Source organism: Bufo gargarizans, chromosome 6 (genome assembly GCF_014858855.1).
Source record: "Bufo gargarizans isolate SCDJY-AF-19 chromosome 6, ASM1485885v1, whole genome shotgun sequence".
NCBI lineage: Eukaryota > Metazoa > Chordata > Amphibia > Anura > Bufonidae > Bufo > Bufo gargarizans.
Genome location: NC_058085.1, coordinates 261,079,807 through 261,105,390, shown reverse-complemented (window position 1 = coordinate 261,105,390; position 25,584 = coordinate 261,079,807).

Here is a 25,584-nt window from a genome sequence, read left to right as displayed (position 1 = left end):
GGCATGGTCACATTGCTGGTAGGTGGGGCAGGTGAGGCAACTCTAATGCATAAGTAAGCAAGGCATTGTACTGGTAGAAATCTGCATCGTAAATATGCTATGGATTTAAAAATCACACCCCAGAATAACTCAGCAGCATTTACAGTAACAAAAGTATATAACATTTAAAAAAAATCTTATCCACACACTGCAGAAAGTTGTCTCAATCAAATCAGTAGATAACTTGACATGTGTTAAGGATTTTACACCATGTCGCAGATTTCAGAATGCAAAGGGTGAAATCTGTGGCAAATCTACAGCCAGGGCCGCATCAGCGATGAGGCGAGATGAGTATCTCGCCTGAGGCCGTGCCAAACTTGACTCAGAGAAGGCGACAGTTCACAATGGGGCATGGGAGTCTATGGCTCCTGTCCCCACTGTTCACTCTCATAGACCTCAGACCACTAGGTCTGAAGCTTATAAAGCAGTATAAGTCATGATGACATCATAGCAACCTCATGCACCACCTGAGACCCAATGCAGCAGACGAAGATGATGTTTTCGTGCCTACCTGCTCTGGGATGCAGGCAACTCAGACAGCAGCATGAAGGTGGAGTCAGGCGAGTATTTTTTTTTCTTTCATAGACCCAACTGGGGCCATGGGAATGGGCATTGGGCAGTCAGGTGAGCTCAGTATTGGGGTTTTTAGCAGGGTTACGTTATTGAGGCACTACGAGGGTGAGGATGATAGATAAATGAGAGCCTAAGATATCTGTGTGAAAATTTTTGCAGAGATGAGACATTGCTGAAAAGAATTTGCCATGGCTGTTGGGTTTAAATGGAGAAAATGAGGAAAGAGAATGTCTACATCAGAGGAGACATCACTGCATGTGCTCACTAGATGGGGATAGCACCACAGTATATATACCACAGGCCTAAGAGAAGTTAGAGTTGGTGAGATGTAGTAGAAGGAGTAGTGAGGAGCAGGGGGAAGGAGAGGACCGTCTCCTCTCAGCTCTCTGGAGCTCCATGGCCCAGAGCAGCCCAGACTTATCTCAGTTATCAAAGCCAAGGAATAGACAAAAGGTGGGACCTTGCTTCTATGGTACACCCTTCCGGGGTGCCCAGTGAAAGATTATTTTATATATAAAGACAAAGGAGGACAACAGCCATTTTATTAGCCTTCAGGCACCTTTGTATACAGGTGAAGGACGTATAGCTTCCGGCAGCCTCACCGTTTATTATTACAAGTACAGAAAGTCCACCTGTAGCAACACTGAAGTAGAAGATTAGGATCCTAAAACCACCGTCACTGAGACCAGGACCAGTTCCAGGACTAAACACCTGTGAGTACACAACCTCCTACCATAGCCTGAGGTATAGCCACATATACAGCCTGTTACCCGGATTTACAGTATTCAACCTCCATATTCATAAGAGACTGTTTATATCTGGATGTAAATTGCTGTCAAGATCCTGTTTACAGTGAAGTTCCTTTTTGGATTCAAACCCTGCCTCATCCTTCCATCTCCATATTACAATCACTATCATCAATTTGCACCACCAAGGTGCTGGCGTCACAACATTACCAAATTCAGGGGCCCAGCCGCACAAGCACCCAGAAAATCCAATCACCATCAAGGGCACCTCGATCACCACCTGGCCGGTGTCCCCTGTAATAGAGAGAGCCCCGGAGAAAATCCAGTCACCATCAAGGGCATCTCAATCACCACCTGGCCGGTGTCCCCTGTAATAGAGAGTGCCCGGAGAATTTGGTGCTGTTCTCCCCTTCACTGCACTGCTGGCCCAGGGAGGCATCTGCTTACGCGTAGAGGGGATACAATGCATCCACCAGGATAATAAGCGTATAGGGATTAGTGACAATTAAGTAAAAACTAGTGTTGTGCGAGCATGCTCGGCCGAACACAAATTTTACATGATCATTGAGATGCTCTGCACATTGCGGTGTTCGGCCGAATACTGCATGTGCTCGAGCGTGATGCTCGAGTCTCCTCCCCGCACGTTTGTTGGCTGCTATGCAGTCAATAAACGTGCAGGTAAGTACTGCCATTGACTGCAATGCTGTAGCCATGTTGGCTACTGGCATTACAGTGATTGGCTGGCCGGAACGCGTCAACCCGATGACACGTGTTCGGCTCAGTCTTAGTCAGGTAGAGCTGGGGTGCAGAAGGGAGAGATAGTGTAGGGAGTGAAATAGAAATATTTTAGCTTTTATACTTGTTATAGACCCAAAAATCCTTTTAAGGACTACTGTTGAGTGTGGCAGCAATATATATTTTTAGCGCAACCTGCGCTAAATTGCTAAAACTTGTTAGAGACCCAAAAGTCCTTCTAAGGACTATTGTGTGTGGCAGCAATATATATTTTTAGCGCAACCTGTGCTAAATAGCTTGCAATTGTTTGGCTGCTGCAGACAGCGACATTATCTGAGCTACATCTCTTGTGTAACGTGTGCGCAGCCTAAAAATATCTGTGACATCCAGTGTACTTTTTCCGTAACCGGTGTCCGTTAAGGACAGTTATATTACCTGCGCTGTATAACGTTAGCGCATCCAGGCTCGGACTGGCCCACAGGGGTACAGGGGAATCCCCCGATGGGCCCCTGAGCAAGGTGGGCCCCTAGTCTCCCACCCTCTGCACAAGTGGCACATAACACATTAGATTTACTGTGCTACATACATATATTCAATGTACAGCACCTCAACCAGCCTATGTTCATATAAAAACTTGTTAAATTATTTATTATATTCGAATGTATGGTACGGTGGGCCCCCAAAATAAATTTTACTGGTGGGCCCTAGGTACCCCAGTCCGACACTGAGCGCATCTGAAATATCAGTGATATTCAGTGTAATTTTTTTTCGCCGCTGGTGACAGCGACATTATCTGCGCTACATCTCCTGTGTAATGTGTGCGCAGCTTAAAAATGTCTGTGATATCCAGTGTACTTTTTCTGTAGACAGTGTCCGCTGCGGACAGTTACATTACCTGTGCTACATCTCCTGTATAACGTTTGCGGTGACATTCAGTCAATTTTTTTTGCTGCTGGTGGCAGTGACATTACCTGCGCTACATCTCCTGTATAACATTTGCACACCCTAAATATAAGTGGCATAAATTCTGTGTAATTTTTTATTAGCTGCTAGTGACAGCGACATTACCTGCGCTATACCTCCTGTTTAATGTGTGCACACCCTAAATATCAGTGACATTCATTCAGTGTAATTTTTTATTAGGCGGTGGTGACAGCGACATTACTTGCGCTATACCTCCTGTTTAATGTGTGCGCATCCTAAATATCTGTGACATTCATTCAGTGTAATTTTTTATTAGGCAGTGGTGACAGCGACATTACTTGCACTATACCTCCTGTATAACGTGTGTGCAACCTAAATATCAGTGACATTCATTCAGTGTAATTTTTTATTAGGCAGTGGTGACAGCGACATTACTTGCACTATACCTCCTGTATAACGTTTGTGCATCCTAAATATCAGTGACATTCATTCAGTCAAATTTTTTATTAGGCGGTGGTGACAGCAACATTACTTGCGCTATTCCTCCTGTATAACGTTTGTGCATCCTAAATATCAGTGACATTCAGTCAAATTTTTTATAAGGCGGTGGTGACAGCAACATTACTTGCGCTATACCTCCTGTTTGACGTGTGCGCATCCTAAAAATATCTGTGACATTCTGTGTACTTTATTTGCGCACTTACAAAACCTGCGCTACTGTACATGTGACATACTTGCAAGCATATATACCATTTAATATGCGCAAGCCGAGCAGTAAGGGACAGGGAAGTGGTCGTGCTGCTGATGGTGCAAGCAGAGGCCGTGGCCCTGGACGCTGTGAAACTGTGCCTGCTGCCAGAGCACAAGAAACACATTCCTCCACTATACCTAGCTTTATGTCCCAGTTTGCAGGGCGGCACAGAACACCACTCTCAAAGTCATACCAGTGCGACCAGGTGGGCGGTTGGATTGCATCAGATAATGCTTCCAGTCGGTTTAGCACCACCAACCTGTCTTCCACAAAATCCAGTCTCAGTAGCCAAGAGTCTGGTCAACAGAATACTCACCCAGATACTTCTTCCACCCACCATGGAGAGTCTTGGCAAACAAGTGATCCCACACTCGGATATTCCGAGGAGCTGTTTTCGCCATTCCTTAATTTGGGCCTCTCGCCAAGCCCACTTGAAGAAGGACATGAGGAGATCTTGTGCCCTGATTCCCAAACTCTGGATCATCCACAGTCAGAAGAAGATGAGGGTGGGGAATGGCAATTAATGTTTCAAGAGGTGGATGATGAGGATGAGACACAGTTTCCAATAAGTCAACCGCAATTAGTGTCTCAAGAGGTTCATGATGAGGATGAGACACAGTTGTGAATAACTGAGGTTGTTGTTAGGTCAACAAGTCAGGAGGATGACCAGAGTGAGGAAGTGGAAGAGGAGGTGCTGGATGATGAAGTCACTGACCCAACTTGGGAAGGTGGCAAGCCGAGCGAGGACAGCAGTACAGAGGGGGAGGGATCCTTAGCACTGCAACAGGCTGGAAGAGGCAGTGGTGTGGCAAAAGGGAGAAGGTGGGCCACACCAAACAGGCCCGCAACTGTTCCCCGGAGCACACCCGTGCGGCAATCTCCCTTGCGAAGTGGTAGGTGTTCCGCAATCTGGCGCTTTTTTGAGGAAAGTGCAGACGATAAAATAATTGTCATTTGCAACCCGTGCTGTACCAAAATGAGCCACATGGCATCAAAGCACCCTAATAGTTGGGCCGAACGCCTGGGTCCACAACCAGTGTCTGCGGGTCACACCACTGCCTCCTGTTCCTCTGTGTTAGGTGCTGGCCAATCCCCTGTCCGGATGCCTCCCACAATGCACCTGGACCTTCTCAAGCACCATCAGCTAGCACATCCACTTCTGTGTCCCAGCGCAGTGTACAGATGTCTATACCACAGGCCTTTGAACGAAAGTGCAAATACCCAGCCACCCACCCACAGACCATAGCACTAAATGCGCACCTTTCCAAATTGCTGGCCCCAGAAATGTTGCCATTTAGGCTTGTGGACACTGAGGCTTTCCGCAGCCTGATGGCGACGGCTGTCCCGCGGTACTCTGTCCCCAGCCGCCAATATTTTTCACGGTGCAGTGTGCAGTCCCAGCCTTATACCAGCATGTGTCCCGTAACATCACCCGTACCCTGACCAATGCAGTTATTTGGAAGGTCCACTTAACGACTGACACATAAACAAGTGCTTTTGGCCAGGGACGCTACAGTTCCCTGACGGCACAGCGGGTGAACGTTGTGGAGACCGGGAGTGAATAGTACCCTGAAATGGCACAAGTGTTACCGACGCCAAGGATCGCGGGCCCTACTTCCATCAGGGTTTCTGCCACCACCTACGTTAGTGGCTACAAACCCCCCCCTCCCCCTCCCCATTGTCCTCCTCCATCTCCTTCTCCACTTCCACCTCTGAATTATCATCTTGTAGCATCAGCCATCAGTCAGTAGCTGGAAGCAGTGTAGCAGTGTAGGCACTTACAATTGCCAGCTCACCAAATGTTGTGTGACAAGAGCACGCGCTGGAACTCGACGTTCCACATGTTGGCCAGGCTTTGTGAGCAGCAGAGGGCAGTAGTGGAATACCAACTGCAACATGGTCGTCGCCTTTCCAGTCAGCATCCGCTTTTCACAAGCGACGAGTGGGCATTGATGTCTGACCTCTGTGAGGTTTTACGCAACTTTGAGGAATCAACACAGATGGTGAGCGGTGATAACGCTATTATCAGCATAACCATCCCACTTCTGTGTCTACTCAAACTCTCCCTGCTCACAATTAAGGCGGATGCTTTGCATGTGGAAGTGGTGGAAATATGGGAAGAAAGTACACAGGGTGATAGCCAGACCACCCTCAGTTTGTCTTCTGAGTGCGAATTGGATGATGATGTGGAGGAGGAGCAGGAGACGGTTGCCTCTGCTTCAGATGGTAGTGACCATGGAAAGTTTTATTCCATCTGTTCAGCATGGATGGGCAGAAGAGGAGGAAGAGTATGAGGAGATTGAGAGTCATCCTCCTGGTGACGTCTTGTCTGTTGGGACTCTGGCAGATATGGTGCAATACCAGAAGGTCCTTGTGGAAAAATTTCTTTAAAAATTTTCAGCTGACAACGCTGGCTGCAGAGTACGTAGTTCCTTGGCCAACTGAGGAGAGGAGACAAGGGGAACACACAGCAGTTCCAACAGAGGCAGGGCAACACTCTCCAAGGTCTGGGACAGTTTTATGACACCCTGCCAGCACCCTCAATCTGATGTGTCACAAGGAGGGAAAAGTTTTGGAAGATGGTGAAGGAGTACGTAGCAGACCGTGTCAGCATCTTCAGTGATCCCTCTGTGCCTTACAACTATTGGGTGTCCAAGCTGGACACGAGGCACGAACTGGCTCTCTACGCCTTGGAGGTGCTGGCCTGCCCCGCCGCCAGCGTTTTGTCAGAGAGTTTATTTAGTGCTGCTGGGGGCATAATAACTGATAAGTGCATCGCCTGTCCACTGAAAATGCTGACCGGTTGACTCTTATAAAAATGAACAAGGCCTGGATTGCCCCTGACTTCTCTACTCCACTAGAGGAAAGTGGCTGAACATTAAAGCACTCTAAATGTGGCTTTTATGGTGTATTGAATACACCGTATTCCCATGCACCCCTTCCACCACTAAAAAGGGTATATGGTTCAATCTCCCTTTTCTCGTCCTCCTCCTTCATCATATCAGCATGCCTTTTAGGCTGGCCTCGCTAATGTATTATAGGATCAGCTCAACAGCAGGCCCTCACCCATAATGTTTTAGAGGGTCACCAGCAGGCTCTCACCCATAATGTTTTTGAGGGTCACCAGCAGGCCCTCAACCATAATGTTTTAGAGGGTCAGCTCAGCAGCAGACCCTCACCCCTACATTTTCAGATGGTCAGCTCGGCAGCAGGCCCTCGCCCACAAAATTCTTTAGATGGTCAACTCGGCAGCAGGCCTTTGCCCACAATTTTTTTTTGATGGTCAGCTTGGCAGCAGGCCCTCGCCCACAAAATTATTTAGATGGTCAGCTCGGCAGCAGGCCCTCGCCCACAATTTTTTTTAGATGGTCAGCTTGACAGCAGGCCCTCGCCCACAATTTTTTTTTAGATAGGTCAGCTTGACAGCAGGCCCTCGCCCACAATTTTTTTTAGATGGTCAGCTCGGCATCAGGCCCTTGCCCAAAAATTTTTTTAGATGGTCAGCTCGGCAGCAGGCCCTCGCCCACAAAACTATTTAGATGGTCAGCTCAGCAGCAGGCCCTCACCCCTAATGTTTTAGAGGGTCACCAGCAGGCCATCAATCATAATTTTTCAAGGGTGTGTATGATGCCCTCCTTTATGTGTAATAAAGGGTGTATTGGAGCGCCAGTTCCTTGTAATTTTTGGCAGCCCTTTCACTTAGTGCATAGGCTTTATGAGTGTAGGAGTCCCACTACCTGAACAATTGTACCACAGTGTGAATGAGGCCCTTTTTGATGTGATATACAGATTGTATCGGAGTGCCTCTTCCTTGCAATTTTTGGCAGCACTTGCACTTTATATACAAGAAAATATACAGGAAAGAATGTTTCCTAAAAATTTTTCCTCTAAAATCGATTTTTTATTTTCGGTTTGGTGCGTATTGTTGTCAGTCTATAAAAGTGGCGTACTACTCGGACAACATCGTTCCCAGCAGCGACCTGGGAGTCCAAGATGCATCCAGACATCCTCCCCATGCTGTTCCCGAACCATTTCAGTGGTGTTTCCATCAATTTCTGACCTTTTCCTATGAACCAGACACCCTCCCCTCTTCAGAGCAGGGGGTGCCTGGTTTAATGCTCGGGTTCTCCCATTGACTTCTCTTGTGCTCGGGTGTTCTACTCAAGGTGTTCTACTCAAGTACCTGAGCACTTTGGTGCTCAACCAACACTAGTAAAAACATATTAAAAATGGCTACTAAATATCATCATCAATGATCTGAAAACCCAGTTGGCTCACATTGTGTTGGAACTCAAGAAAATGCTTAGGGACAGTAAGTTCAAGATAGCCTGTACGAATCATAGATTTCTGTTTTCTATTTCTTTCCTTACATTCATTTGTTGTATCACCCACGTACACAAGTCCACATGGGCATTGTATAGTGTAGATGACATAACTTGTTTGGCAAGAATAATATCCCTTAATCTGGTATGCTTTTCCTGTCCTAGGGTGTGAAAATAAGCTTCCTCACAAAATGGAATTGCAATGACAACAATTGGGGCCTTTCCTGACTACAGTAAAAACAGATTGTATAGATTGTAGGATCCTGGACATTAAGGAGGGATCCCCATGGCACCATTGGCAGGGTCCAAGCTTTTGGCTGGATATTTTCCCACTGTTTTTTGTATTGGGTAGTCATTGGGCAGAATTGTTGTTCTGCCCAGTGATGGACTCACCTTGGTTATTTTTAGTAAGGTTTGGGATTTGGCAGGAAAATTTCCCGCATTTAGTGTAGAGTCACTGGACAGAATGGATTTTCTGTACAGTGATGGCCTCATTTGGCTGATGTCCTATTGACTTGTGATCCAGGGTTATGGGTAGAGTTACCAGAACCCTGTTAACAATGGTCTAATTCAGGGGTGGCCAAAAACAAAACATGACTGCCAGAAGCCACAAGCTATTTATTTACACAAATATGCGTGCACACGACAGTATTACTGCAATTGAGTTTTCAAACATTTTAAAGTGTATTTAAACCACCTTTCCTACCCGTAGTGTAGACAGAATTTGTGAGACTTCTGGCAATCTTTGTTTTTCACAATGTGTTTTAATATTTCTCAGATGACCGCCCTATGCTCAGATGACCGCCCAATGCTCAGATGACCGCCCTATACTCAGATGACCGCCCTATGCTCAGATGACTGCCAATGCTCAGATGACCGCCCATGCTCAGATGACCGCCCTATACTCAGATGACCGCCCTATGCTCAGATGACCGCCCTATACTCAGATGACCGCCCTATGCTCAGATGACTGCCAATGCTCAGATGACTGCCCATGCTCAGATGACCGCCCAATGCTCAGATGACCGCCCATGCTCAGATGACCACCCATGCTCAGATGACTGCCCTATGCTCAGATGACCGCCCCATGCTCAGATGACAGCCCCATACTCAGATGACCGCCTTATGCTCAGATGACTGCCTATACTCAGATGACCGCCCCATGCTCAGATTACCGCCCCATACTCAGGTGACCGCCCCATGCTCAGGTGACCGCCCCATGCTCAGATGACCGCCTTATGCTCAGATGACTGCCCATATGCTCAGATGACACCCCATACTCAGATGACCACCCATGCTTAGACGACCGCCCATATGCTCAAACACACTGGGTGTGCTGGGCAGTGGCTCATGTGAAAAAAAAAGGCAGAGCAGCAGTGGCAGAGAGACTGAGGCCAGCAGCAGCCATTTCAGATTAGAGCCAAAGCTGCAGAGTGGCTGTAATCTGACTAAAATGGCTGCTGCTGGCCTGAGTCTCTCTGCCACTGCTCCTCTGATTGAGTGCCCACTGCCCTGCCCTGCTGCCCATCATTAACATTCATTAAAATTTACTATGGATGGAGGCTGGAGCTTTGGCTGCTGTTGGAGCAGGTCCTCCTTGCTTGCTGCGCCACTTCTTGCCGCCCCCACAGACCCATGAGGTCTGATGAATCTGGCTGCTGGGCTGGCACTGAAAAGACTGGAGGTAGGCATTAGGTCATACACAGACACACTCACAGATGGGGCGTGGGGCCGTGGGCAGGCACATCCTCAGCTGGCGGCGGGGATAAGCACTGCAACTTCACCTTCTGTGCCAGAGGAGGAGGCGTAGATGCAGTGAGTGACTGAGTCACATGCCCGCTCTCAGCACTCTGAATCCTCTCCAGCCTTGTTCCTGCCTTCCACCGCTTCACTTACGCTCTGCTGCTGCAGATTATTAATTTGCTAGCTGCAGAGAGGAGAGTAAGAGCTGGCCACACTGCTCCCCTCCGAGCTGCAAATGAAGGCGCAAGGAGCCGCATGCGGCTCGCGAGCCGTGGGTTGGCCACCACTGGTCTAATTGGTTAAAAGTTAGAGAAAGGGGGGAGAGCTGGGCTATAACTGATTGGCTGACGAAGGCACTCCGAAAAGCGCGTCAGGGTAGCGCCATCCTGTTTGCAGACATAAGGTACTTGTCTTGGTAGGTCTCCTTTCAATTTTATATGTACATCGGTTTATGGGTGGAAGTGCGGTGGTGATTTCTGTGTCTTCTTAGGACCATTGGGTGCAACTTTGTAGACCTGCTGTCCCCCATACATGCACTGCATAACCATATGAGATCTACCTTTGTGTTACTTTTTTATCTATTTATTATTCATTATACAATACATTGTTTCATGGTAACACCATGTATATAGCCTATGTCCCATCAGGGTGGTGTCTTTCTCTGTTCACCTGGTTTTTAATGACTATGGCCCAGATTCAAGAAGCACTTGCGCGGGAACAAGTGTGATTTGCGCCGCGCAAGTACTGATTTGCTCCTATGCAAATTTGCGACTGATTCTGTAAACCAGTTAAGCCTGAAATGCGGCCATTTTCCCGCGCACGCAGCCTAGCTGTTCCTGCGCAATTTTCGTGCAATTTTGCGCGGGGTGTAAGTTGCGCCTTCATGGAATTCCCTCAGCGAATATGCAAATTAGGTACTGCCGATGATTCAGAAACATGCGCGTGTGATGCGCATCTTGCGCTGGAAGCGTGCAAGCTTTTTTCCCTGGGCAAACTTGCTCCTGTTAAAAGCAGGGGCAAGTTAGCAAAAGATGGCCAAATGTCATCTGAAGGAGCGCGCAACTTCAGCAGCACCTAGACAGACGATCTGAACAAGCAGAGCACCCACATTTTCGGGACCTCACATCTGTGCACCAACATGCCAGGGGCAGCTATGGTTCTTGATATTCTATTGACTGAGCCGACTCGTAGGAGGGCACGGGAGAGGATTTACAGAGGGCGCTACAACCTTTTCAGATGACTGATACTGAGGTGTATCGCATGTTTCGCTTTAGCCCTGAAGTCATCCTTGAGTTGGTAACAATCCTGCAGGATGACATCAGCAGCCCGACCCATCGGGGACAGGCAGTGCAGCCACTGGTGAAGGTAGTGGCAACCCTTCATTTTTTGGCAACTGGCTCATTTCAGCGCACAGGTGGAGTGGTGGCGGGGATGTCCCAATCCAGCATGAGCAGGTGTGTGCACCAAGTGATCCCTGCAATACTCAGACGAATGGGCACACAATTTATCAAACCAACCACGGCTGACGTGCGGCAGAAGGCAATCAGTGATTTTTATTTATTAGCCAGATTTCCACGCACTGTGGGTGCAATAGATTGTACCCATGTGGCACTACGCCCCCCCCCCCCCCCCCCCGGCACCTCGAGCATATCTACTGCAACAGGAAACATTGGCATTCGATTAATGTGCAGATGATTGTGGATGCACATGGCCTCATATGGCATGTCCGTGCCAAACACCCAGGGTCAAGCCATGACAGTTTTATTTACCGACACAGCCCCATCCCAACCGAGTTTGACCAGAACATGTATGGAGACAGCTGGCTGATTGGTGAGTGACATGGGTGTCAGGTATGACTGCCCCCCCCCCCCCCCCCCATGATGCACACATCACAAGGGGCACATGCACGACTAACATCCTCCTGTCTTTTCCCTTCCAGGTGACTCTGCCTATGCCCTGGGACCTCACATGATGACCCCATTTCGTAACCCTCAAACACCAGGAGAGGAAAGATATAACGAAGCCCATGCACGTACCCGTGCGGTGGTGGAGCGCACATTTGGCATCCTTAAATCTCGATTCAGATGTCTGGATAAATCAGGGGGGACCCTATTGTATTCACCCAACTTTGTATGCCAAATCGTAGGGGCATGTAGTATTCTCCACAATTTAGCTCAAAGAAGGGGCATGCACATTGAGCTACGCAATGACCTTACCCCCGAACCACGCAACCCCCCCCCCCCCAAGAAACACTACCGGATCTTCTGAGGGAAGAGCAATCCGGAATGGTCTTGTGGAACGTCTCTTTGCACATTAAACACACCCTGATCTTGTCACAAGTATAATGCATGTATGTACACCACTGTAGTCCCTAGCACACACCCGACACATGCACCCCCAATTGGATTAGACCCAACAATACCCCATGGTATTAGGGAGCAGCAACGCCGCGTCAAGGCTCCAATTATGTTGCTGTCCATTCATACACCTTTCACATGGCAGAGGGTGACACCCCTTTTCCAGCAGGAGTGCCACCCCCCCCCCCATTCACACACCAGTCACACTGTAGTATACACTCCTCACCGTGTGTAGGGACTACAAATAAATCTAAAAACTCATATCCTGAGCATATAAAAAAAAAATAATCTCATACCCTGAGCATATTGAAAAATAATAAAAAAAATCATATTGTGTTGAGCAAAAAAATGTAGACATAAAATTATTTTTTTGTTTTTTTCTTTGGGCCAAGGGTGCCCCGGCTCTGGCTCCTCAATCTCCGTGGTGCGGAGGAGGCATGGGGTGGGGATGGAGGGGTGGGGGGAGGAGGGGGGGGGAGGAGCATCAACCCCTACTTCCACACTCCTTGCAGGTGGTGGCTGCATGCCCTCCATGGCGTTGGCCAGGCGGGCAAGGATGGTGTTGGTCTGGGCCAACATCCGCATTTGGCGGGTGGTGGTATCCCGCTGATGCCGGCGGGTAACTCTCGCCTCCTCCTGCACTGCAGCGGTGTTGGCCTGCACAGCAGCGGTATTGGCCTCCACCGCAGCTGTCATCCTGCTTAACAAAGCTGGTGTGGTCTCCAGAGCCACCAAGCAGGTGACTATGGCCTTAGAGTTGCCACTAATTTCCCCCAGGCTCTGTGCCACATGTTTGTCCCGGTCCTCATGCAGGGTGAGGGCATGCTGCATAGAGGTGGAGGTGGATGCCATGCTGTCCGCCAGACGACGCACCTCTCCCACCATGGCCCCTATATGGCGGGTCTGCAGGGCCTGCTCCTCCAGCAGACCGTCACGGAGGCTGGAGGATATATGCCTCGTTTTGGACAGAGCCTTCCTGGGAGGAGAGGCTCGGCCACGGACAGAGGGAGAAGGGGAGGGGTCCACAAGGGAGGGGCTTGCCCTGGAGGGGGATGACGTGCTGGGCGGGGGGGTGGTGGGTTGCACAGGGATGGTGGTATCCTCCTGGAGGGAGCCAGAGTCCTCCTGGATGAGGAAAAAGGAATCCTCCTCCAATACCACTTGCTCCTCCATACTTGGCCCCGGTATGATCTCCTCCTGGACCAGCATAGCCAGAATGTCCATGGGGCCTGACTGGACCCCTGGCTCTGGTCTGGATGGGCTGGGTCGAGCCGCAACCGAAGACGGCCCAGCTTCTTCTTCCTCATCACCACCTGTGGATGACACCAAAACGACATATTTTGCTGGTGCAACACACTTCTCATATGTTCACTTGTACCCCCTCCCATGATGCACAGCAGATATGAAAGAAAAATAACTTACCAGTCCCCAAGTTCCCAACAGTGGAGTCGTACCCTTCAAGTCCCTCCACCTGCTCCTGCACGAACGTTTGTGCAATAAGCTGCTCCTCCTGATTGAGCCGGATCATACATCGCGGACCACCTCCCGTGCCACCGGTATGCTTCCTGATAAGAGCCAGTTTTTCACGGACCCTGCGCCTCATATCATTTAATTTCTTCTGGATGTCATCCCAGGTACGCACTTCATTACCCAGGGCATTGATGTCCAGGGCAATGGCTTCATATATAGCCCTCCTTTGGGCAATGGTGGTGTTTGCCCGCTGGGCACCATATAGGACTTCCTTATGCTGCTGGAGTGCAGCAATCAGGATGTCCATCTCTGCAGCCACAAAGTTGGCCTTCCTTATTTTGGTCCCTTTGGGAGGTGCCATGTCTTGCAAAAGGGCTGAATTTCCTTGCTCAGGGGGGGGTAGGAAAAAGCAGGATGAAATTCAGCAAAGAACCTGCGCAAGTCTGCTCCTATTTATTTGCTCAGTGCAAGCAGCTGAGCAGGATTTGCCCTGAAATTATGCTAGCAAACCTCTGCTGAGCCGAAAATTCCTCATTTACATAGGGGCACACCCACTTTGACTTGCACAGCCTTGCGCCCTCAGCTTTGCCTTAAACAGGAGCAAATTAAATGAACAAACGATTCCTGAATCAGGTGGCAATTTGGCAAAATTGCTCCAGCGCAGAGAAATTCAGCTGAGCGGCTCAGGTGCAAGTAATGGGCAAATCTACCTGAATCTGGGCCTATGTCTTTGATATATATCATGTCTTGTAATCAATAAAGTATTTATATGATTTAGTAATAGTACGTGGTGAGCTCCGTTTCTTTTGTAGGTTTTTTATAACTGATAGGGACCTGCAAGCTGCACGAGCCACATCCTTTGTGCCCCCTCCCATGCCATGTTGTTTTAATTGATCTTTGGCCTTTATTTGTGTGATTCTGTCATTCCGCAAAGGAATGGACTCAACAGTGATGTTTATGGATAGAATGTAGCCTGAGTTTATGACTAGGCGAGGAACAAGTTGTTTTTGGTTTTGTTTAAGGGAACTGCGCTGGATACATCGTCTTCAGACCCTCAAACCACAGGGCCTGAATGTCGATTTCAAATGGAATATTATGTAGTGTGTCTTTGTGGGAATCCTCCCTTCGCTCCTGTGGATTTGTCTCTTTTTTGATACTTTGGTATTGTGATCACCTATGGTGTCAAATATTTAACTTATTATGTTTTTCTCTTTATTTTCAGATTTTATCGGATCTGATAGATTTTTTCAAGTTCATCATCACAGCAGTGGAAAATGATGGATCTACGGTGTTAAAAGTCCCATGTTTGGTGAATGGGGTTGGAATTATATTTTATTTAGATAAACATATTGTGGATAAGTCATGAATGGAAGAATGTTACTTATGAGAAAAATGGGTTGACCTTGGCTCAGAGGATGTTGAGTGTTGACTGCACTCGACACCTAGGTGCCATAATTGGTGTAGATCAACAACCATGTTTTTACGAGATTTACACTTCACTGATTTATCATATGTTCTGTAATTTTTGTATCTCTTTCTTACACTGAATCATGTATTTTTTATTCTATATAATTGATTATGTAATTGTCGCTGATTAACTCACAAATTGACTCACAAGGTATTTGTGGGTATAAATGTGGATACTTTGGCACCAGTTTGTATGCTTGATAAAGACTGCAATGAGCAGTTGAAACGTTGCCGAGGGGAATAAAGCGACTCATTTCACTTTTACACTGGAGTGCTGCCTCTTTTTTGGACCCAGCCTCGCACGGGTATATTTTATCTATTTCATTTCATGTTTGTGCGTGTCGTTAAAAGATATCAACAGTATCCACTATAACAGTGACCTCCAGAGCCCCCACCTCTTAACACTGAACCCCCACAGTGCCCATCTCCTTAAAATGGGACCTCCACAGCAGCCCACCGCCTTAACTTTGACCTTCACAGCAGCCTGCCCCTTTAACAGTGAGTTCCACAGCACCCCACCCCCTTGATAGTAACCTCCACAGGGGCTTTCCCCCTTAACAGTGACTTCTACAGCACCCGCCTCTTAACACTGACCATAGGTTATAGTAGTCTTAACTGTGACCTCCACCATTCCCTTAACAGAGACCTCCACAGCGACTGACCCTTTAACAGCGACTGCCACAGTACCCCACTCCCTTAACAGTGACCTCCACTGTACCCCACCCCCTTAACAGTGACCTCACAGTACCTTGCTGCCTTAACAGTGACCTCACAGTACCCCGCTGCCCCTTTAATAGTGACCTCCACATTCCCCTCCACCCTTAACAGTGGCCTTCACAGTGCCCGCCCCCTTAACAGTGACCTCCACAGCAGCCTTTCCCCTTAACAGTAACCTCCACAGCGCCCTCCCCTTTAACAGTGACCTCCACAGCGGCCGCCCCTTTATTAGTGAACTCCACAGAACTCTGTCTCCTTACCAGTGATTTCCACAATATCCCACCCCCTTAACAGTGACCTCCACAGAACTCTGTTCCCTTAAAATGTGACCTCCACAACACCCTGCCCCCTTAGCAGTGACCTCTACAGAACTCTGTTCCCTTAAAATGTGACCTCCACAACACCCCACCCCCTTAACAGTGACCTCTATAGCACCCTGCCCCTTAACACTGACCTCCATAGCAGACCGTCCCCCTTAACTGTGACCTCCACCGTTCTCCTCCCCCTTAACAGTGACCTCCACAGCATCCTTTCCCCTTAACAGTGACCTCCACAGCAGCTCACCCCTTTAACAGTGACCTCCACAGAAGCTTACCCCTTTAACAGTAACCTCCACAGCAGCTGCCCTTTTATTAATGACCTCCACAGTACCCCGTTCCCTTAACAGTGATTTCCACAACACCCCGCCCCCTCAACAGTGGCCTCTACAGCAATCTGCCCCTTAACACTGACCTCTATAGCGGACTGTCCCCTTAACTGTGACCTCCACAGCAGCCTGCCAGAGGGTGGCCAGAGGTCCGGTTTTAGGGTGGACAGTCCGGCTTTCAGACTCCCTATCCTCCCTCCGGCGCAGGGCCTGAACGAACACAGGGATTTCATTTTGAACAGCTCACTCTCAGACAGCAGCACTCTGCTGTCTGAGCTGCAGGGAGAAAGTCACCCTCCCTTCCACTCCTGCAGCTGACAGAAGTTGATTTTTACGACTCCCCATCGGCAGTGGAGTGGGAGGGGGCGTGGCTTAGTGGGATCGGGAGCGGCGTTTTAAAGTCCGTCTTTTGAGGGTGGCCTGAATGGCCACCCTACCTGCCCCTGACTGCCGAGAAAAAAGCCTATTAACACCAATCTTTACCTGTTGCAGCTAGGAATAACTCACACGGACACTTCTTAGTTGGGTGAAAGTCGGTCACAGCTTTATTATACTTTTTCAACCAAGTTTTGTATATCAAACAACCCGTAAATAACTCAAGAAGCAGTATGCCCCACAGAATCCCTCTCTGGGCAAGTCCACCTTCTTCTCCATCATTTTAACACACCGACCTTCACTGAGGAGTCCGTACTCCTACACGGCGCTCCGACCCCCACCCAGCAAGAACAAAGCCTGCTCAACTCCATCCTGCAACCCTGACAGGAAAATGTCCAGCCCTATCTCATTTAGATGGACCCCGTCCTGCCACATAAGGCGCGCATTATCCCCTTCCAGCTGCTACCCCCGCGCATGATCGGATGAAGCGAGAGATCCGGGCGTTGACTGTGTGCCTGGCCCGTTCTATGGCATTGGAATCCCTGGCACCTTGCCACGTGACCCTGGCGATAATCTCCGACCAGACTATCACTACTTCATGAAAGAACGACGGCAGCCGTTCCAAATCAGCCCTAATTAAAGTAATTAACTCCACAATTTTTAACAGGCAGAGGTCGTTGCCTCCGGCATGGATAAACAAAACAACAGGGGAGCGAACCACTTTACTAATTTCAACCGCATCCAGCAGGACCTGAGACCAGCGTAGGCCTCGAACACCCCGCCACATGACATGTATGTTCCGAAAACCGAGGCATCGGTCTCCCGGCCGGTATTCCACTCTCTGTCCCGCCCAGAAGATGTAAGAATGGCCGATGAAACAAACGGTGGGTTTAACCGCTCCTGAAAGAAAATTAAATCAATAAATGGGGACGAACGTAGGACGCAAAACAGGCAGATCTCCATTTGGCGATTTGTTGCACCTCGGACTCCGGCAGGCCTGCCTGAGCCGCCTCCATGGCAGTCCCGATCCGGAATGAGTACCAAACTCAGACACAGGGAGGCCCAGTGCCGCCAGGCAGTGACGGAACACAGACCTAAACTGAAAACGGGGGAGCGGACTACCGACGGCATGACTGGGCCGTCCACTTTACATAGAGGTAGCCATGCGCCGCGCGCGAAGACATCAGTTTTGGAGCGCCGGATGAAGACTCGGAGCGCCGAGTCACTAAGGAGCACTTCCCCTGCGCCTAGGCCGCCCGGACGGGCCCGCAAAGTTGACACCAATTCCCCTATCCTAAGCGCGACGAAAAAAAGCTAAACAAAAAGCTGCCCTAAACAGCACAACCTCGTAGAATGAGGGACAGACAGAGGGAAGGACCTCGCAGAGGTGCGTGAATAATGAATAGGAGACTGGGCACCAACACTCGTACCGGACATCCTCCTTGAGCCAGCCTCTAATGGCCTGGCGGATTAAGAAATGCTTAGTCACATCCGGCCAGCCGCGCAACTTAAGGTGAAAAGCGACTCCCCCTAGCCGCCGCCACGCCATCACTGAAGTAACTCCCTGCTCGCGCAAGCCCAATAGATATGAAATGTTCACCTTTAAGCAAGCAGCCGGTAAATACCCATCCGCAGTAGCCATTGCCACTGCCACTGCCACCGCCCACCATTCTGCTCACGCCTTACCATGTCCGAACCAAGTAGCTGGCGTCACCGAACCTTGTACCATAGCCATCAACCGCTGATTGGCAAGTCCCAGAGCTGCTGTGGGCAGGAAATGCCCTCTTGGATCGTTCCCGGCAACAGGTCCTTGAATTCCTGCCAACGAAAGTGAGAAAGAGCATCACCACGGAGTTCTAAACAACAGATGTTTAATTCTAAACATCGGAGGACCAAATGGCGCAATGATGACAGTACCGGAGGAGATGAAGAGGTCAATTTATTAATGCAATAAACTAACGCCATGTTATCAGTCCAAAAACATAAGCGTCTGTTCTGGACTTTGGAACCCCATAGATTAATGGCTACAATGATGGGAAACAACTCAAGGAGGGTTATGTTGGAGCACAAGCCGGCATCGCGCCATTTTTCCGGCCACGGAGAGGCACACCACTCTCAGCTAAATACGGCTCCGAAACTGGTGGAACCCGCCGCATCCGTGAACAATGACAGCTCCGCAGTGGTGACCTCCATGGCTTGGTAGCAAGTGTGACCGTTGTACTGGGCCAAAAATTCACTTCAGACTTTTAAATCCAGCTTCAACTGCTTGGTTAACTGTCTGTGATGGTCAGGTTTTTTAATACCGCATGTAGATAACGACAAACGCTGAGAGAAGTCACGGGCCATGGGCATGATGCGACACACAAAAACCAGGAGGCCCAGCAATGACTGCATTTGCCAGAGGGTCACGATTTAACGGCACAAAAGCCTGAAATCATTCCTGACAGTTTGTCTAATTGGTCCGCAGGGAGGCGGAAAATCATCAAGGAAGTGTCGATTTCGATACCCAAAAATGTAATAGACGTGGCAGGACCTACCGTCTTGTCTTCTGACAGGGGAACACCGAAACGGGACATGAAATAACTAAAGGTATTGAGGTATTAAGAAATCATCCAGGTAGTGGATGATGGCCTGGGAGAGCGTCTCAAAACGAATGACCCATTCTAGAAAGGTGCTAAACAATTCAAAATAATGACATGAAATGGAGCAACCCATTGGCAAACAAGTGTCATAATAATAAGAAAACCCAGGAGGTGGTAGCAATCAGGGTGAACTGGGAGCAATCGGAAAGCAAATGTCCAATTTGGCCAATAAAGCGTCTTTTCCCGTCTGTCTAACTAGTGCCAGAGCCCTATCAAACGACACATAGACCTCTTTCTTAGGGATACCGCCCCTTTGACAAATGGTAAATCGATCGGAAGGAGCCTGGCTCCTTTTTAGGGAAGAGGCCAAGGGGGAGATGCGAATGTTCTTGAAAGGAGGAGTAACAAACGGGCCCATTATTCTGCCTAACGCCAATTCCTTCTCAATTTTTTGTTTCAGGTGTATGGGGTTGACCTTTGCCGATTTTACATTGTCTGAGAACGTAGGGAAAGAAGAAAAATAAAACGGGATGAAAAACCGAAACTCAAAACCAAAACGCAGCTGTGCCGCCTGACTATTGGGGTATTGATCGAGCCAGGGGGACATCGCGGACACGCTCACTGGTGTCTTTCCCACCAGCGGGTGGTAATGGTTTCCGCCCAGGCTGGTTATGCTGGCAACGAACCGCAGAGTGCGCACCGCCACAGATGGAGCATTCATATTTGTACTTACAGAGGGCAAAACATTTGCAATGGCCCTCGTTGTACAACCAACAGGCTCCAGGTCTACGCACAGCCACCGCTGCTGAGGAGGCAGCGGCCGCAGGAGAAAAGGGCTGCGATTTTTGCGCCAACATGAGACGAAGCCATAGGTCAGCAGCCTTTACCCCCCAACCAATCTCCGGAGTCAGTGCCAGGCGGCGGCGGAACTCCTCATCGTAACGCCACCACGCGGAACCACCGTGTGACTTAAATGCGCTATAAGTGGAGTCCATATAGACGAAGAGCTCCGCCGCACGCTCAGGGTGGCGCTGAACCATAGCATAACCTAACACTGCAAATGCCTGTATCCAGTTGCCTATAGTGTGAGCTACCTTAGGTCTCCTGTCCACAAACCTCTCAGCATTAGGACGACACTCCTTGTCGACCGTGTGCTGATCCACTGAAATTAATGACCAAATGTCAACATAAGGATTAGCCCAAATTGTTTTTTTTTCGTATCCTCATCTAGATCAGCTGCTAACAGTGAAAGCCCACAAAACAATGATTCTTTATGATCTCCCGCCCGGAGCTTAACGGGTGCAGAAGGCATGAGAGGGGCTTGAGGGACAGAAATCTGTCCAACTGGGCTAATAACACTTTAAGAGCGGGCACTAACCCTTTCGCTACCGTGTCAATACCCCATGCTCCAGTAAAATTAAACTCACAGGTTGAAGAATTCAGCAGTGGGGGAGCCACAGAAGTTGTCTGAGGAGGCGCCGTTGGAACCGCGCTGGCTGGATCAATCCTGCGGGACGACCTGCTGGACCGCCATCTGCGTTCGCGCCTACTACTCTCGACCTGCCAGAGCTGGAACCGCAGGAGCTCAGATCCGAGGATGAAGGTGACCGCCACCTAGCCGATCTCCGTCTGCAGGCTCTGGAACCAAGGCGGAACGTCTGGAGTGATGAGAAACCGACCTGCACCTTTCTCGGCGGTCGTGAACATCCACTGATGATCGTGGTGAGTAGTCCAGATGTGGCGCCGGCGCAGAGAGTGAGGGGGTACAAGGCGGCTGAGCCGTTACCGCAGGGGCAGGAGCTAAGCCTGGCAAAAGTGCAACAGAAGCTGGCACTGGAGGGGGAGGGGGCACAGGATGAGTTGGAGGGTGAGTAATCACCCCAGCAACATTCTCCTGGAGGGACTCCTGTGCTGCAGCGCTTGCCTGCAGCTCACTTGTGAGAGCCTCCTCTGCTGAGGAGTGCTCGCTGGGTTTATTCCCCATAACCTGAGGGGAGAGGGGGCTATAATGTGGCACAGGAGGAAGGGAGCAGCGCGCCACAGCAGGGATCGGTGGCTGCAGGCTGCGCTGGGTGAAAGAGACTGGAGCGGGGGGCATGGCCTGCGGACGTGCGGCCGGAAGCGCCGAAGCTCGGCCGACCCGCGCGCCAGCAGGAGCTCTACCCCGACTCTGCAATCGGCTCTTGGAGCGAGGAGATAAGGGGGAATGAGAGGGACTGAGACGGTCGGGTGGGCGGATAGTTCGTGTGGGGCGCTTGCCACCCTCACGCTCTTGATGCTGAACAGGGGGAGGGGGGGGCTGAGGACTGCTGGGGAACATCGGGCGCCTGTAATCCCGCTAGCAGGCGAGATAGTAAGGCCATCCCTTTCATTTTGCAAGTGCGCTGTGAGCGCAACCAAAAGCTCCTGCTCTGTGGCCATACCTGCAGGGATCACACGCTGCCTGGCTGCCATAGATAAGAGGACGGGCCCGCCCCTTTCACCTTCCTATAAACCCCCCGGCTCCAACCATTCTTTTACCCAATCAGTGCTGAGGGGGAAGGATAAGGGAGGGAGGTAACCCTTACCTCTATTCTTTTACCACTCCTGCCATAAAACACCCCTACGGTCTATACCACCCTCACCTAGCTGCCTGTAGGTTAGAAACTATTAACCCCTTAGCGCCTGACCCTATCTGCAGTCCATGCTGCCTTCATATATCCCTCGGCACCTGCTAGAACTGTGACCTCCACAGCGCTCTGCTCTGTGTGTATGTGGAGACTAAGGGCCTGCGAGCTTCTATTGGCTGATAAGGGACATGTGACCAGACTTCTATTGGCTAATGCATTTTTGGGTAATATCTCAGGAACAGTATGTGCTAGAGAGCTGAGATCCGGTCTAAAACCTTTCCGGACACCTGACGTACCTGTGTGCCAAATTTCGTGATTGTAAATGGGACGGTGCGGACTCCTTTAGCGGACAAACATACACACACACATACATACACTCAGCTTTATATAATATATATTTCTACTTAATTGTCACCAATCCACGCATGATTATTACTAGTTATCTGGCCCATGTGCCATTATCCTCACTACATGGAATCTGGGTCTGTACAACTGTACAAGCGCCAGTACTGATCTCTTCAATGTGCTTGCGCCAACCTTTGGTGAGTGTCTATGTATACTTGAAAAAGGGCTTATCTATAGGCAAAACTTTGCATTTACTGAATTGATCACTATGGATTAAAAGCTCTTCACTATTTGATCATCTGGAACATGTGCTGCTTTCTTCCCGTCTATGGATTGTGATTTGGGAGTTAGTATGTATAGTACTAATGAGTTTATACTGTAATAGATCTTCTCAGCCACTGGCTGGATATATAAGGGCTCGATGCTATCAGCATTAAATAACGCTGGGAGTATGTACCTCACCAGCCCGCCACACATCCGTCCACCAGGAATTTTCTCTGTGGGGTCTATTTCTGTTAACCCATTAGAACACAGAAGGTTGGAATGCTTCTCTCACAGCTTTTGAATGTCTGGGACTATGGTGCCCCCCTGGTGTACAATAAACATTAATGATCCCTTGTATAGCAGGTACATTCCATCAAGAAGCCATATCCAAGCCTCCGATCATTCAATGTCCGGAAGCTGAAGGAAGCTGTCAGCATGGGTATAATGTATTGATCGCTTCTTCCCTCATTCCAGACCCTCGCACCATGATCCGCCAATTAATCTAATGCTCATTAATCTGAAATCATTAATATCTGATTGAGCACAGAAAACGCCCAACCCCAGAGAATCTTTAGAGTGCTTAACCAGCAAATGGCTTCACTGCTAAGGAATGTCAGTGTTTATAGTTAATGCAACCTAAACTAGGCTATACATTGACATCTCCCGCCATTTATATACAACACTTCAGACATCTATCAGTTGAGGAGAGGATGATTTATCCTCTGCTATATCCTGCAGCTGACAAGCCAGGGATTACAACTTAACCTACATGAAAGCAGAGGCAGTATGTAACCATAGAATAAATATTTGCAGCAGCCGAGGTCTGGCTAATATTAATGGTGATGGGAGCCAGTTGACTGCCGCTGACTATAGGTGGTGGAGCAATGTTTTTAAATTAGATTAGGAAAGTTTTTCTTCAGAACAAATGTATTATTGTGACATTTTCACAGCCTCCTTCTACATTTCTTCCAGATGGACATGGAAAGCTGCTGTTAGAGGAAAACTTTCATCAGCTTACAAATTGTGCAAAGCTGTTCTTGCCGAATACATTCAGCTTAGTCCCACAGCAGCGGTAATACATGCTCTGCTCAAAGGTCTGCCAATGACAATGAAATGCTTCAACTAATTCAACATGGCTGGAAGTAGACATGGCTGGAAGTAGATGAGGACAGTATAGTGGACGATAACCGCAGCATCAGATAAATGGAGGTCACTGCTGGAGTCCCACTACTGCTCCTCCCATGTGGACTGACCCGGTGGAAACTGTTGTCAGATCTAAACCAAAGTCAATGCAAGAAAAGTGACAGAAACATCTGAACTGAGGATGTTCTATTTGGAGTAATCCTCTTTTTTTTTTTTTTTTTGGTGCTACTCTCACCAATCACTTGAAGGGGACCCTGTCACGGTTACAAGCACTTAGGTAGCGACCCGCTGAGGAGCCGGCGTAGAGGATAGGAGTGGTAATAGCCCTGATGAAGTGTTGTATCATGGTGTACTCCCTTAGGTTGTTGATCTCTGGGGATCGGTGCAGTGGAAATGTAGCATTGAAGAATCAGGCCAGAATTAAACATAACAAAGTTCAACGCAAAGTGCAATATAGAACTTCAAATACATTCAATAGCAGCAATTATCCAAGTGCAATTCTTTCTGATACCAGCAAGGAATCTGGAGGCAGGTTGGATGGCTGGAGTTCCGAACTGAGGTTGTACTGGCCTTGTAATATTCTGGGTGATGGGTGTCTTAGCCATAGTCCTCCACCTTACAGCAGTGCCTGTAGATGCTGAGGTATGTGGCTCACTTTGTTGTCTTTATCCTCAAGGATTTACTTGAGGCCTTTTCAGTTTGATCTCTCTGAATATAAGGTAACAGGAGTGGGAGCTTTGCAGGATGCTTCCTCTCCTCTCTGTGTCTACAGTCGTGGCCAAAAGTTTTGAGAATGACACAAATATTAGTTTTCACAAAGTTTGCTGCTAAACTGCTTTTAGATCTTTGTTTCAGTTGTTTCTGTGATGTAGTGAAATAAAATGACACGCACTTCATACGTTTCAAAGGCTTTTATCGACAATGACATGACATTTATGCAAAAAGTCAGTATTTGCAGTGTTGGCCCTTCTTTTTCAGGACCTCTGCAATTCGACTGGGCATGCTCTCAATCAACTTCTGGGCCAATTCCTGACTGATAGCAACCCATTCTTTCATAATCACTTCTTGGAGTTTGTCAGAATTAGTGGGTTTTTGTTTGTCCACCCGCCTTTTGAGGATTGACCACAAGTTCTCAATGGGATTAAGATCTGGGGAGTTTCCAGGCCATGGACCCAAAATGTCAACATTTTGGTCCCCGAGCCACTTAGTTATCACTTTTGTCTTATGGCACGGTGCTCCATCGTGCTGGAAAATGTATTGTTCTTTACCAAACTGTTGTTGGATTGTTGGAAGAAGTTGCTGTTGGAGGGTGTTTTGGTACCATTCTTTATTCATGGCTGTGTTTTTGGGCAAAATTGTGAGTGATACCACTCCCTTGGATGAGAAGCAACCTCACACATGAATGGTCTCAGGATGCTTTACTGTTGGCATGACACAGGACTGATGGTAGCGCTCACCTTTTCTTCTCCGGACAAGCCTTTTTCCTGATGCCCCAAACAATCGGAAAGAGGCTTCATCGGAGAATATGACTTTGCCCCAGTCCTCAGCAGTCCATTCACCATATTTTCTGCAGAAGATCAATCTGTCCCTAAAGTTTTTTTTGGAGAGAAGTGGCTTCTTTGCTGCCCTTCTTGACACCAGGCCATCTTCCAAAAGTCTTCACCTCACTGTGCGTGCAGATGCGCTCACACCTGCCAGCTGCCATTCCTGAGCAAGCTCTGCACTGGTGGCACTCCGATCCCGCAGCTGAATCCTCTTTAGGAGACGATCCTGGCG